The following is a 15,248-nucleotide window of genomic DNA, read 5'->3' as shown; positions in this document are numbered from 1 at the left end:
TGAGCAAATCATTTAGGTTTAACTTTAATTCAATGGAAAAGTCCCGGAAAATAGAGAGAATACTTGTACAAGGACTCCTTTTTTTTTGCAGCATAATTTTAAACAGCTGGAACCCATTTGTTATGCTGTCGTCTACTCTACTTTCTCTTTCTTTGCCAAGCAGAAATGGACCTTTCCAGAAAGTCTGAACGCATTGCCCTATTTGAACATACAGGATGGCGCAGCTGCTTGAAGGAAGAAGCCGGTCGGACAACTTGGGCCTTTTGTCTCCACCTGGGTTTAGGAGCATTACACTAGAGCGAGCGCTGGCTGAAGATCTGGACGCATTCCAGCACTCCTTTGTTTATGGCTGTCCTTCCATTCCACACTCTACCTCTGCAATTGCTCTTGCAGTTGGATCTGTCAAGAGCCCAGGTGTGTGTCATCCCTCAGGTACGTGTCAAACTGAAGGTTCAAGAATCTGCAATTAGTTAAACGGGACAGTGGAGACGGGGAAGACGGAGAGACACTCATTGACTCGAGAGCATGCTAAGTCAACTCAGCAGGAAATGAGAAGCTCGAGGCAGCATGACTCTGATGGTTTGTGTGGTGTGTTTATAGACCACTGCATCCTGTATGAAGATAGACCTCCACTTGCCAGAGATGAGAAACAGGACATGGCTTTCTTGTGACTTCCCACCTTGCTCTTATCAGACGGCATCTGAAAAGTAAAACAACAGGAAGTTTTGCTGGGAGTTGCATTTAGCTGAGGCTAAGAGCAGTGACCTGCAAATGTCGTGAAGGAAAGCGCTGACCCTGCCCACTCCCTTGAGTCTCTGGTTTTAGAGAAAAACTAGGAGAGTTACCTTTCTAAAGTAGAGTCTTAACTTCTGGCTTTCTCCTGCTTTTCCCAAAACAGAGGTAACGATGGAGTACCATGTGGTCACTGTGTAATACCAGCACACTGAAACATTTCTGGACACAGGTTTAAGTACATGTGAATCCTGGTGTTCTTTGCTGTTCGATTCCTTTATATTGTTGCATCTTCGGGTGTAGGTTTATCTAAACGGAACAACCAGTCCTAAGCCATTTATTCATCAATTCAACCAATCCTTACTGAATGCTTGCTAATGCTCAGTTAGTAAAGGTACCTGCTGTCAAGACTGATGACCTGAGCTTGATCCCTTAGATCCACACGATGGAAGGAGAGAAAAGAATCCTACAAGATGTCATTTGGCTTTTTACAAGTACCATGGCATCTGCACACTCCTATTAGATAAATAAATGTATTTTGAAATCAGTTAATTAAACTCTTTATGTCAGGCTAAAAGAATAAAATCAGGTGACACAATCAACAAATGTATAAATACACTGGGCAACGATGAACTCTTCATTGTAATAACAACTCTCAGTTAATTTTGAAAACAGGCAACCATTCTCATCTTGATAGAAGATACCTGTAAGATCCCAACAGGTAACAATGAGTATGTTGGGATAGGTCAAGAAGATTCTTATTCTTTAATCCTTTTGAAAACTGCAATAGAAACCCTAGATAATGCAATGGGAAGCACAGAAAGAAAGATATATTGATTGATGGTGAAAGAAGTTAAAGTTTCCTGCTCTCGAATGAGACTGTGATGATGCATGCAGAAAACCTGACAGGTCAGCCCCAGCCCAAAGCGATGGGAGGTGTTAAGTGACTCAAGCAAGGTTATTGGATGCAGAGTTAATAGATACAAGCCAATCGCTTTCACCAGTAGTGGATAAGTCTATAGAAACACAGTAGCATGTTCAATGGTATCCTCTAAAATGAAAACTTAGGTTTAAATCTGACAACATATGTGCACGGGCTATAAAAATCTAGTGAAAAAAATATTAAAGACTTGAAGACACATAAAATGCATATATAAGAAGACTCAATCCAGTGAAGACAATAATTTTCCCCAAGTTGATATGTAAGTGCAATTTCAGTCAAAACGCCAGAAAAATTTCTGGATAGCCACAAAATGTCTCTAAAATTTACATGTATATCCAATAAAACATTGACTGGTCAGCACAATCAAAGAACAAAAGTCTGGAAAACCAGTAAAAGCTGGCCCAAGTTTACCAGAATGGTACCGCCATTAAGACAGTGTCATGCTGATGAAACAAAGGTCCATCAACGGGACAGAGTGGAGAGCAGGAACAAAGCTATAAACATGCAGCCAAATGATTCTGGCCAACTCGCAAATGCAAGGAAATGTGGAAAGAAAGAGTCTTTTCTAGCACTTTCACTTAAAAAAAAATAAAACCTCAAAATGGACCATGAAATACAGACTTAAATCCAAAACACCAAATTATAACACTGCAAGACAAAAAGATAAGAAAATGTCTGCCCAATTTTGACCCTCATGGTGACTTTTTAGATATGGTATTGATGGCACAAGCCACAGAATCAGTGGTTGTATTCACTAAAATTAAAATTTCAAGAGTGGGTGATATGGCTCATTGGGCCATCAAGTTTATCGCGTAGAACTGGCTTTGGTCTCCAAACCCATGTTAAGGTGGAAGGAGAGAACTGGCTTCATAAATTTGTCTCCACATGTGTGCTTTCATACATGAGTTGTGCACCTTCACACACAAATTAAAATTCCATGTTTGGCCTAAGACAGTCTCAAGGCAATGAAAGACAAGTCCTAAACTGAGAGAAATGATTTGTAAGATATATATCTATTAAGGACTAGTGTCCAAATCCATATAAAAATAGTTCTTAAAATTTAATAAAGAGACGGTATGTCACACTTTGAAAAAGTAAGCCAACACCTTAAAATATATCTTAGTGAGTAAGATATACAGATGATACATAAGACATAAGCATATTTTCCACTTCTTACTTCATAAGGGAAATTAAGACAATAGTGATGATAATTTACATCTATTTGAATGGACAAAATGAAACCTGACAGCAGCGAATACTGAGGAGAATGGAGAGTCTCATGCAGTCTCATGCTGATAGGAAAATGAAACCATCCATTGCTTTGGAAGACAGGCTAAGTTTCTATGAAACCAAACTTACTGTGCATATGTTTCTGCAATTGGCCAACCCAGTAATTTTTCAAATTGGAAACTTAACATCAACACAAACAACTGTGTTTGGAAATGGATAGCATCTTTCTCTCAATTTTCAGAACTTGGAAACTGTCAAGATTCAAGATTCCCTTTAGATCATGGATGTGTAGATGATAGTATATTGAAGCAATAGCTTATTAATATCACCCATAGCAAAATATGAACTACCAAACCATGAAAGGGCTTGGAGGAAAGGTAATTGAAATGGCTAAGAAAGAAAAAACAAACAACAACAACAACAAAAAAGTCAACCTGAAAAGCCTAACATATTTTGAGTTCAAATATCACAACATGATATTTGGGGAAAAGGTAAAACTATGTCACTGAACACAGATGACTCTTGGGGTTTGAAATGAAACTGGTTTGTATGCTACTATAGAGATGCCCATTTATAATTAATTCAGTATCTGTCAAAATTCATAAAATGTACAACTCTAAGAGCAAACCATACTATGGTGTTTATGTAGAAGCAATGTGTGATTTTGTTTCCTTTGGTAAAGAAATTACCATTCTGTTTGGTGGTATTGATGACAGGAAAACGGTAAAGATTTTCAGAGTGAGAACTGAAGAAGAGGATCCATGATGAGGCACACATTATTTTTAGACCTCAACCAATGTGAGAATAAAACTTGGAAGCCCCAAATGACAAACGTCCCAACTGTTGAACAGCAATTTAAAAGCTATTGAGTCACAGACATTGCAGGATTGTTCTTTATTTCTTCCTGCTTATAAAAGCTATTGAGTCACAGACATTGCAGGATTGTTCTTTATTTCTTCCTACTTATAGAAGGTATGGAGTCTTCAACTAGAGCAACAATGTGGTTCAGATTCTTACGGTTCATGTTACTGTGTGTCATATATACAAATAAAACTGATCGTTTTTACATACTCTTTTTTTAGAAGTTCCTTTGGACTTTGAAGTAGAGATTTTACTTTGAAGTTTAGAGTGTTCAAATCATCAGTTACAAAATACAAAGAGAGCGATTGCATAACATCTATGAACAATCATTCCCTACTCTGCGTCATTTGCCATTCTTTCTAGCTATGTCTGTGATCAATTAGCAATGCCCAAGGTCATTTTTGAACATAAGATATAAATATGCTGATCTCAAATTATGCAATCTAGGTTTTATACTAAATTTTATTTATAATACTTTGTTCTACACTGTTACTGGTTACTGGGGAGAGGTGAAACAAGCATCTACTTATCCCAATAAGGAATTGACACAGACCAAAGAATGGATACAACCAAAGTCCAACCTGGGGAACTAATATGTTTTTGTTGTGGTTATGTACAAAAGAACATAGGTGAGGGGTTCATTTTAGGAACAGACATGATTAAAAGAGCTGTATCAGCAAAAGCCTACTACAGCATGGGTGACAGCTTATGAAATCTGGGTTCACGGAACACACTGTCCATCCTGCAGGCAGCTTCATAGGTGGACAGTTGCCTGTTCTTGATGGCCCCGGTGGTCTGAGTCTCTTCTAAACAGTTTGCCTCAAGTTTGTTTGTTTCTTTTTTTCTCAAGACAGGGTTTCTCAGTAGCTTTGGAGCCTGGCCTGGAACTAGCTCTTTTAGGCCAGGTTAGCCTTGAACTCCCAGAGATCCGCCTGCCTCTGCCTCCCGAGTGCTGGATTAAAGGCGCGTGCCACCACCGCCCAGCTTCCAGTTTTTTCTTTAATAGGCTGTTCAGCTGGCTTCTGCTTCTTGAAGGCTGCTGGACTTGCCTGAGAGTGACTCTCAGCAGTCTTTACTGCTTATGTATTCTTGAAGAGATCTCATTGAACCTATCAGTTTCAGGAACTTCCTGAAGCTATTTAGAGTTGTTCACTTTCGGCCTTAATAAGCTTTCCTACAAAATGGGCTGTTTTGCCCACATTGTAGAAAATCTTCTGTTTCACCTCATTGTAAACAATTTTCCCTATAATATCCGATTGTTTTGATTTCCTTTTGTATCCTATGTCTTATGATGTTTTTAACTAAGATGGAAGGCTTTAACCTTGGAGGAAATGGCTATGCAACATAGACATGTTTATTTATTACACATCTTTTTTCTTTTACTTAGTAATGCTTTCCTGCAATTATGTGTGGCAGTGACAAGACTGTGATTGAGAGTTGGAGAGTCTAGACTCTATTTCTGTTCCTATTACCCATTTTCTAAATAATCTTGGATATTTTTCCTAATACTTTTTGGGTTATGTTGTTTCTACAAAAGTTGAATGATAATGGTTCTGAATTTCTTCATTTTCTGAACTACACATGCATGTCGTAACATTCACAGACCTGCAAATAGACACACATACACACATGCACACTCCACATACACACACACACACACACACTGCACATGCACACACATATTCATACCCCATAGAGGTATGCAGGCATACATGCACACATTGCTAATCATAAATAAACACTAAAATTGAGATGTGATTGTCACGTTAAGTCTTGCACAGCTTTGAGTATGTCTATTGACCATGCAAAGTACACATGAACCCAAGGGCAATAAACATTAAGCATAAAGCATTTTCTTTATACTTACACATGTTAGACTTCCATAAAACTATGCATACTTATTTACATATTGTTTAATCCAATCTTTCTTTTCAGTTACTTTGAATTTTTTCAAGTAGATTTCCTCCTGATACCAAACCTCCATCCTGGCTTTTCATTTCAGATTTTATTTTTATTGGTGTGTTTGTGTGTGTGTGTGTGTGTGTTTGTGTGTGTGTGTATGTGTGTGTGTTTTCAATGGAAAAGTGTCTATGGAAGCCAGAAAATAGCTTTAGATCTCATTGAGCTGGACGTTTAGGCAGTTGTGAGCTGCCCAACAGATGCTGGACTTGGGTCCTCTAGAATAGTGAGCTGGCTTTTCCTATAGCAATCTTGCATTAGATCATGGTTCCCAGCCTGCCACAGGATGGTTCCCACATCATGTGTGATCCCAGCATATCTCTTTGTTCTCTGAGGAAAACCATTGGCCCATGTTTGTCATTAGGTCTCAACCTAACCCAATAGCAGCTGACATGAGAGCTTTATGTGGCTGCATTCTCCTCTGAGGAAATACTGGTATATGGATTCTACAGGTATCTATCCAAGTGCACAACAGCCTTAACGAGGCTAACATTTCAAATTGTTTATGGGCAAATTTCAGGACAAAGTCCAAGTCAGATCATGCTTCTAGTTTTGAGTCATGATCTGTGGGTTACAATTCAAATTGTGAGTGAAAAGAATTAGAGGAAGTGGGCAGCATGACGAAATCTGGTAACTTTGCCACATCAGGTATGGTCATAAGTGACAGGGGTGTCCCATCAAAGGAAGAGAACCGTAGATTGTAGGGTATCTTCAAGTAAACACAGACAGGGAGGCCAACTAAATATGAGTTCTTGAGATCAGAACCTGGCAGGGGCTAAATCTAATGCTGTGGAGAGGAGTGCTTTTTATATTATGCAATGTGTGTGTTTGTGTGTGTGTGAGAGAGACAGACAGAGAGACAGAGAGAGAGAGAGAGAGAGAGAGAGAGAGAGAGAGAGAGAGAGGGACTGCTTTGTAAGGATGCACTGAATGGCAGCAAGGGATGAAGCAGAGGTTGCAGGACTTACCCATGAAGAAGGTGATGGAAGAGATCCAATTCAGGCCTGGGGTGTGTGTCATGGGCAGAGTAATGAGTAAGAGGAAAGAGACTCAGATGAAATTTAAATATATATTTAATATATGCAAGCAATACTATATTTAATATATGGTTAATATTAAATAGATATATGCATATATATTTGTCTATGAGATCTTTAGTTGTTTTTTCTGCTTCTGTTTTTGGAGGCTATGTGATTGATTGGTGCGTGAGAGAAGCGTTTCCTAGAAATAGACTGTGGTTATTTCTGAAGGTGTCCTGTTTATTTCCTCATCCCCTATTGCAATGCCAGTCTAGTAATTTCAGTAGAGAAGAGGCTGCCACTCCTGTGACAATTGGTATGACACCCAGTGAACTATTTTCCATACAGAATGAAAGGTATTGTATTGACCCTCACAGGGCCACACTGTGATATTGTCTGGTGGAAATCCATAAGAGTAATTAAATCCATACTGCATGTTCCATTGAATCTTCACATCCATTTTAAAAGAGGGATACTAGCAACATATCCATCCTCATGTTGAGAAAGCCAATAAAATGCAGATGCCATGGCAACCTGCAGAGAACAAGAATTTCTTTCTCGGTTTGTATTCATAGTCATGCAGTTAAATACGTGTGTTCAATAATGAGCCTGTAGTATTGTATGTCACCAGGCTTATCGGCCATATGAAACTCAGACACTATAATTTTCGGTATAATTTTATTTAAAAAATATTGAATAAATACTTATTGAGCGCTATCCTAGACCATAAATTAGTTCATCTTCTAGGTATTTCACAATGTATAAACCCCTAAGAGATCCATTTTCCACTTACATTTTTCTGGGAGAAGAATAGTTAATAAACAAAGACAATGACATGTTGTCATTGTAAAGTAATAAATACTATAAGTAAAATATATTGTATTGGACATGGGGAGATGGAAACACTGGGGAAAGAGTCTTTTGAAAGATGGTCTTTCTCATGCAGAGATCTGTCCCTTGACACAAATGAATATAAACTTCCTACCAGTCATGTCTGCAAATAGCAAGATAAGCTAAAAGATATATTAAAGAGCAGCACAAATGGTTGCTTTCACCCATAGAACATGTTAGACAGCTCGGAAGGTGGAGTCAAATGGAAACAAACCCTTAGCTTTAGACTTGCATGTGTTTCTGTAAGACCAGCTCCTGGTTCCTGTAGCTAATCAGTATGCAGAAAGAAAGGGGGATTGCTTCTAACCAGCTCCACAGATGAAATGGAGCATGTTGCTACGTTGCTTACTGTCACCAGGAAGAACTGGGGATCTCTCACGCGAACTGCATGCCTTGTTCTCAAGTGTGCTGTGAACTTTGCAGACTAGTAAGATCTGACAGGATGTCTAGTGTTTTGCTAACTGACTTCTTTGTCATCTCTAGGCACTGGACCAGAGAGTGTGGATTTTGTGGGAAACTTCCAGAGCTTTGAAGAATTCTGGAATTTCTTGTGTTTTGTTTGTTCGCTTGTTTGTTTTAAATATATGTTATTCCAGGCTAGATAATTTATGTTTGGATGTCTATTTTCATGCCCAAGCTGTTGAAGGAAAGGATTTGGAGCCTTTGGACAGTAAGAAACGTCACTTACCATGGCAAGTCCTAAGATCCATGAGAATGAGGATTCTGATTTACTTAGATCTGTGCCCTGTGCCTTGTAGGTGTGTAATATGTAATCTGTCACAGTGGGATAAATGTGACTTTTCCAAATGGCAAATTTAGAAATAATGGACACATAAAAATGATACTTTATAGTGCACGTAAGTATATGATTCAAATTAACTCCAAGACACAAATAATAAATCATAACATACTGTATTACTTTTTTGGGGGATTAAAAAAACAAGTAACTGAGTAGCAAGAAATTATGATTTATACAGATTAGTTTTATTCGTAGATTTCACATCCTCAGGAAAGTTTATTTATAGACTCCATGAGTAGAAATGCCATTAAGGGAGGAATTAATTAACACCTGCCAACAGCTAGGCAATCTAGGAGAAACTGGAACCACAGCCCTAGCAGAGGGATTGGTAAATAAATAATTTTGTTCAACTTGGTCAGTAAGCCATTTGCTTGCACACTTTGCAGATTTTTTTCCTCAACATGCAAAAGCTTACGGGTGTTGGGAAGAGAAACAAAAGGCTCCTTTATGTTTTGTTCTTTAAAGGGATGGAGGATAAAGTTAAGGAGCATTTATTTGTCCATCCGTGTTCCTCCGAAATGTCAAATAAACCTTGGTTTTCACCCACCTCCCGAAGATCTGTCTGTGTCCCACACTCCGACGGTGTGAACTGCAGATCATGGAAAGGAGTTGAACCTGCAACTAGCTCTATAAATCAGTCTCCCTGATTCGGATGCCAGTCGGGGAGTTGGACTGTTGCAGGTTCACAGCCAAATTACCTCAGGCCATCTTAGACCCCTTGAATAGCTATGTGTTACCCCCCTCTGGGAGTTAACCCACATTCTGTGACTTACAGGCAAATTCTTCAGAAACACATCTTTGGCTTCCACCAACCCAGGAACTAACAATGTCATCGACAGCATCTGAGGCCTTTGTCACAGATTTCCTACTTTGCTGAGACCTTTCTATATGATGTGCTCCCCAATGTATTTTAAAAGTAGGTGGCTTTGTGACTTTATGTTGTCACCATAAAAACCACCGTTAGCCTAGTGGAACATGTAATTTGGAGGAACCAAAAATCTGTGTTCTCAGGACACGGTCACTCAATTTTGGCACCAGGATAAACTATGTGTTATCTATCTGGGGTAAGAGCTGCAATTTAAGATTGACATGACGAAATATTCTTTGCATAAGAGTCACACTGAAATACTCAGTAAATGCTTCTCTGGATTAATTTAGAGTTTTAATAAGATTCTGGCAGTAATTCACCTGAGCTTCACTAAAAAATAATGTTTTGGGAAAAAATTGACATTTCGGAAATGTCATGTGTTTTTTTTTTTTTTTTTTTTTTTTGCCTTTGAAGGACCAAATATCTTTGTCATTGCTGCGAATTAGCTTGCAACACCATCCTCTCTTTGAAAATAACCACATCCACCTTCTCTACTCAGTCAGTCCTAAATGTCACATTTAATTCCAGACTTCTTATGTAGTTCCCGACTGTATGGTTGAGGTGGGAGGTGGAGCAGACCAGAATACTTTTATTTCTCTCAATGCAAAATCAGCTTTCAGATGGAAAAAAAAATCTAAGACAGACAAGGAAGGGAAGCTGTTATATTAATATCATGTACTACTACCTGCTTCATTTTAGTAATTTTTAATTAGTTATTTTTTGGGGGAACTTTGTACAAACACTGCATATACACCCCCTGCCACTCCATTCTCCTTTCAGACTTCTCTGTGTCCCCAAATACCGTCCAGATGAAGTTGTGAGGTTAGTGGGGTATACAACTCAGTGGAGCTGTGGCTTGCCTACATATTTTGGTAACACTCTGGATGAAGAAGAAGAGCTGAACTAAAGCAGAGTTAGCATGAAAGGTTTATAACGCAGACACGATGGACTGAATGAGATTTTATGTTTAATGGCAAGATATGGGGCCTCAGGTAACAGCAGTCCCTTTGACCTGGGGAATTCCATTGCCTGAGAAATTCCTTGCATCCAGTGTGTTATTCAGGAAAGCCCAGTGCAAACTCAGATGGCATGATTTGATGAATTGTGTCTGGTCCAAGCTAAATCTGGCAACTACAGTTTACAGTAGCAACGGAAATCAAACCCATGCTTCATGAGAGTAACATTCTCATATTGAGTTCTGGAAAGAGGAAATTCTCTGGGATATGACTGTTCTCGTTATGTAGCCAGATGGTGTCATGTTTCAGTGGAAAAAGGAACTTTCTAGAAATGGGATGTGGGTGTGTGAATAATTCTGATTCTTGGGCAATATTTAAGGAAGGACTAAAGCCACCTAGAAGACGGAGTGTGTGCTAGCGAAGACAGGCTAATGCAGTCTTTTCCAAATGCATGGTGTACCATTTCCTCTTTGAACATGAGTGACAGCTCCCAGCCTCCAGGCAAACTGAGGAAGAGACCAGTTGCTTTAAGTCTATACCCAACTCACATTTTGGTTGAAAAGAAATATGTCTTTCTAAACTTTCTCACCATTTGTCTGCCATCTTGTAATGCTAGAGAATGAACTTGGTTGTTTATATGAATCTCAGAATCCAGTCGTTAACTATCACACAACAGTCCAGGTTGGTGCAGAATACAGAAGAAAATGTATGGTGGCTATTGCTGAGTTGTGAGAAGCACTGGAAACCACTTCCGTGTGATTTTGCCATTGAAAATGTGCATGGCAAAAGTATTTCTATCTGTTATGTTCTGAAACATTATGTAGCCTAAATATTTGAAAAAATCAGACTTTGTTATGAAAAGTTTTTTAATTGACTTTGTAAAAGGTGTATGAAGTTTTTGTGAAAAGTAATATTGCTGAAATAGTTGTATTTGCTCAAAATTGTCATTATGCCAACTGATTCTATGGAATGTATCACATATTGTTTCTACTGTCTTCCTTCTTCCCCTTTCTGTCTTGGCTAAAAGGAAAGAGATGGAATTATTTTTTCTTCAACAGAAAACACATTGGTTTTTGTTCCTGTTTTCTATTGAATGCAAAATGGGAGATGTAACATGAGAGCAATATTTAAAACAAACACCTGGCTCCTTAGGTTAGGCCTGGATCTGTGACCTGGTAACACTAGTGTGAACTTGACATAGGAGCAGAACTCGTGTGCTGTGCTATTGCACACAGGAGCACTGCTGGGGAGTGAAGCCAGGGTGCAGCCCCACAGCTGGTGCTCCCCCCATGTATGCCAGGATGCCAGTGTGTTTCCCTGAGAGATCATCCCTTCTCTGATGTGTGCTCCCAGATGCCTTATTCTCCCCGAGCTGGGCAACGGTAGCAACCTGGACCAGAAACGGCCGTCCCTTTCGATCCTTTTGCTGAGCTTGTGTTGCGGCACATTTGTGACTGTGGGCTATAGCGGAGGCAAACTTCTTGCATAGACACAGATGAAGTGCGTGTTCAATCAAGAGTGTGGATAGGAATACTTATGTGTTGTGTGTCAGCCTGTGCCCCGGAGCTCATTCACCGACATGCCAACTGTGTGAAAATTCAGATTAGAACCTTCACAATTCTTGGCAAAACTCTTTCCTCCGTCTAGCTTACAGATCACAAAACTGTGTTCATGTTCTGGGATGCAATCCTGTCAACGCCTTACAACGCTTAGAAAATATAACTATGGGCACCCTCAGGGCTTGATTTCAAAAGAGAATCAAGCTTCCTTGCTTTTGAGAGAGGCTTGTGAACTATTCAGACCTCTACAAACACAAGCTTGGAGACAAAAATAACCGAGGGAGGGAATCCTCATGAGGTTTCTGATACTTCCTGCTCTGGCTGGGCCATAAATAACACGAGAGAATCATGCCTTTGGTATTTGAGCATTTCCCCGTTCAGCTGTTAGGATAATTGGAAGTGCAGAGGAGTGAGAAAAAAATGCAGTTTCCACTGTGATCATGAGTGGCTGGGACTATCTGTCATTCATACTTAAATTTTGCTTGGACTAAGGACTTCCTGTTTAGATTTTGTTGGTTGGTTTGTGGTGCTAACATATGGAGATTTAGCTTAGTTTAGTTGGCAAGGGTCATATATGAACAGAGAGATAAGCTTTCTTCCCAGCTTTGTTTGAGCCTTTGTATTAGGGAAAAAAAAAAAAGTATACTAGGCCAAGTTTCATGACATCATTCTCATCCATATTTTGTTCTTGTTGATTTTCTGCTACCGTCCCCTCCCACGTCCCCCTCTCCTGCCCCTTAGCCCTCTCTCTCCCCCACCTTCACCACTAGCTGGCTTTTCTGAATACTGACAATATTTATAAGAATGTTTATCATGTAATGTTGATAGATCTACAGGATACTGTTGGTAGTAGATTCTCAAAATACCCAGCTAGAGGAGGTGGCTACATGTGTCAAAAACTTCCAACATCATTGCAGGTCTAATGAGTCTAAATTGATAAATTTCTGGCTATGACGACATTTAATGCTTGTCCTGGTTCCGAGACTGGACAAGATTGGCAGCCCTTGTTCTCTTGTGAGTACCATGCTGGGGATGAATTCTCACATGAGTCTCTAATTAGAAGCTGAAGAGATTCTATGAGTTCCAATTGATTAGAAAACAGCGATTGAATTGGTGCCCAAGTGCATGTGCCCTGAGTGTATATCTCTGAACTTCAATAAAAGCTATTGTTAGCACAGCTGCTGTCACTATTAGATGCGTCCTTTCTCTGGGCATTCTTTTGTCTCCTAAGTTTCTGTCCTACAGAGAGTCCTATCAAGGGCACCTCTTCTAATTGTGCTGACAGAATCTCCAGATAAAACTTTATGCCATTACTATTAGGACCACTTGAATCTAGAAAGTCTTTGCACTAAGGGCCAAATGGTAAGAATGGTGATTACAGACACTGAACAGAGCGTGCAGAGGAACATAGGTCTCTCTTTCATCAGAAGGCGTGGGCCATTTTAGGGGCTAGGCTCTGACCCTGAGAAGTATTTACATCAAACATGAAGTATTTGCCTGCCTTCCCACATTGCTTCTGTGATTTTTTTCCTTTTATTGAAAATAGATTTTATTCTCATGTGATAGAACCCGAATACAGTTTTCCCTTCTACCTTCCTCTCCACCTCCCAGTTACTATCTACTCCCCCGTCCCACCCTGACAGTGCAGATCTGCTCCCTTTCTGCCTCTCATTAGGAAACAAACAAGCTTCTAAGGGAAACTAATAAAATAAAATAACATAAAATAATAAAATATAATAAGATAAAATAAAAACTAACACATTGGAATCGGGCAGGGCAGAAAAGCAAAGGGAAAGAAGCCCAAGAAAAGGCATAAGAAGCAGGTACTCACTCGTTCACACTCTCAAAAATTCTATAAAAAAACATCAAACTGGAAGATTATATCCTCTAAAAGCTTATGAAAGAAAATCAACTAAATAGTCTTCAAAATGCCCACTGGGGCTTTTGCCTCCATAAACCATCATTGGTGGTCTTTAAGTAGGAAAAAGGCCCTTTCCTTCCTTTCCTCTCTGCAGAAAGGAGTTCATTTGCAAGTTTGAAACAAAAGCCAATGTCCTTTGAGCAGATGGAAGGCAGGCCAGTGACACATACTTCTGTCATTTTGGTGTGCAAAAAAAAAAAAAAAAAAAAAAAAAAAAAAAAACCTCAGTGAAGGAAATAGTTTATTCGGTGGTAGCTTCCTTCAGAAAAATCCCATTGATTTTGCTTGATGCCTCCCTCCTCACCTTAATTTCACTCAGCACCTTGTTATCCCTTAAACTGTCTCATGCTTCACCATTTATGACTATTAACCTCGCAATTCAAGAGCTGAGCTGTCTGGCACAATGCATCACATATATATATCTGTGAATGCCTCAAACTATAGTTGCTGGGGCCTTTCTAACTAGAGTATTAACCTATAATTACAGGAGATCAAATGTGTAGACAAAAACAGGGCTCCTAAGATGTTTGAAATTATCACCGATGTGGTCTTTTGACGATCAGCAGTTAAAAATAAAGAACCTAAATCCCATCCCATTCCAAATGTCAAGTAATAATTACGGCAGAATACCAGTACCTGAATTCCAGGCACAAAAGGACAATAGAGACGCCAATAGCATTAGAGATGGCCACTCAGTACTTTAGTTGTTGACCCTACAGCATATAATCACAGTGTGTGCTCGAGTTATGAAGAAATTGCAACCTACCTAAAAAGCACAGCTTTCTGACATCTGTCAAGGTGATGGAATAACAAGGGAAAAGGGACACAGGCGCACAAATCTCATTTGCTTCTAAGAACACATTTTTACATCGGACTATATTCATATAGCGAGAAGTATATTTTGAAATTCCCTTCCCTCTCTGTGCTCTTAACTTGCCTTGGAAACCAGACTATGTGGAGGTAATGTAAGAAGTTTTGACAGGTGAAGCCCTCAATGAACTAGCAATACCCCCCAATCTTTCATACAGTTACTGTATCCTGAGGTTCTGCTGGGCATACTTTAGCAAGCAGTGGTTAGCAGGAGGACTATTTGTAATTATTTGCTCCACTGACTAGATTTTGTGGTATTAATCCTTGCCATTATGTAATGTGAGATGTGACCCAATGATAATCTTAGAATATATTTAAATACTTCCCGTAATCACTGATTCCTTGGGTGAAAGCTATCAGAAGGTATTGCTAAATCATACACGTCTCTCCCACGGCAGAAGAACCACTGGCAAACTTCTGTCCAGCATGAAGATAGTCTGGATTGTCTTCTGATTATTATTATAGTAACCATCAGAAATGAGAAACTGGAGATTTGAACGAATTTAGTATGTTTTACCAAGATATTAGCAGGGGGAGGTCAAAGAGAAAGTTACTATCATGAACTGAATTTCTTTTGTGGTTTGTCTGAGAGTGATCTGGGGGATCCTAGACAGTTGAGATGATCTCATTGAAGACGTGG

This window comes from Arvicola amphibius, chromosome 3, assembly GCF_903992535.2.
Source record: "Arvicola amphibius chromosome 3, mArvAmp1.2, whole genome shotgun sequence".
Lineage (NCBI taxonomy): Eukaryota > Metazoa > Chordata > Mammalia > Rodentia > Cricetidae > Arvicola > Arvicola amphibius.
The sequence above is the reverse complement of the archived record's forward strand: the minus strand, read 5'-3'. Positions refer to the sequence as shown.